Source organism: Sinocyclocheilus grahami, unplaced genomic scaffold (assembly GCF_001515645.1).
Source record: "Sinocyclocheilus grahami isolate Dianchi unplaced genomic scaffold, SAMN03320097.WGS_v1.1 scaffold120.1, whole genome shotgun sequence".
Taxonomy (NCBI): Eukaryota; Metazoa; Chordata; class Actinopteri; order Cypriniformes; family Cyprinidae; genus Sinocyclocheilus; species Sinocyclocheilus grahami.
In genome coordinates, this window is record NW_015505299.1 from 735,990 (window position 1) to 737,186 (window position 1,197).

Sequence of the window (1,197 nt, forward strand, 5' to 3'; positions counted from 1 at the left end):
AGCTTTGCTGCCGTACCATGCGTGCAGCAGGAGCAATGATATTACACAGCGTCTGAAAATAGTCCCCTGCACGCTCCCTGTGCAAGCAGGTGGTCACGTTGGTTATGTTGGCGGAAGATAACCTATTTTCAGGCGCTGTGTAATATCATTGCGCCTGCTGCACGCATGGTACGGCAGCAAAGCTCCTTGATTATTACGCCGGAATGAGAGTTGCATGCATGGTATGGTGTACGATGTAACTACAGAAGAGTCAAGTTTTAAATAGGAAAAATATCGAAACTCTTTGGTCATTTTTGAGCGAGATGCTAACGGTCTAATCCGATTCAATGATCTATGCTAAGCTACAGCTAAAGGTGCTACCGCCAGACCCGGAGATCGGCTGAATGGATTCGAAAACGGTAAAACTCAACTGTTTAACTCTAGGGGAGTTGGAAAATGAGCCTATTTTCAAAAATAGTGGAGTGTTCCTTTAAATATTATATTATAAAAATAGAAAAAAAGCTGTTTTCTATGTAAAATGTCATTTATTCCTGTGATGAAAAGCTGAAGTCCAGTCTTCAGTGTCACATGATCCTTCAGAAATTATTCTAATATCAGTTATTATTTATGTTTAAATAATAACAATGGTTCTTATTACCGGTAATGTTAAAAACATTAGTGTTTGCTGCTAAATATTTTTGTGGAAACCGTGATTCTTTTTTCAGGATTCTTTGATGAAAGTTAGTTCAATGAACAGCATTTCTTTGAATATAAATATTTAAAATTATAAATTTTAAATGCTTATATTAATAAATTAGCATACAATTTTTTTTTTACTTAACCCAAACTTTTGAGTGGTAGTGTATCAGTTTATTAAAGGGGTCATATGATGCGATTTCAAGTTTTCCTTTCTCTTTGGAGTGTTACAAGCTGATTGTGCATAGATAAGATCCCTGAAGTTACAAAGACTAAAGTCTCAAAACAAAAGAGATATTCTTTATCAAAGTTAAGACTCTGCCACGCCCCCCTAAAACGGCTCGTTCTAACACGCCCCCACATATCTACCTCACTATGTGGAAATATTTGCATAATGCGCCCAAATGTGCACGCACAGAAAGAAGGCGTGGTTTCAGTAACCGCAGTTAGTGTTGAAGCAGCATGTCAGGGAGACGCTGTGTGTTTCAGTGCGAAAGCAAAAGCACTTTATTTGGCCTTCCG

The 1,197-nt window shown here is 37.9% G+C and overlaps 1 protein-coding gene across 1 annotated transcript in view; it reads left to right on the forward strand.

Annotated features, from left to right (window-relative positions):
* LOC107589762 (trafficking protein particle complex subunit 12-like) overlaps nt 1–1,197 on the forward strand; it is a 35,255-nt gene that overhangs the window by 32,484 nt on the left and 1,574 nt on the right. The gene's annotated exons all lie outside the window — the stretch shown is intronic.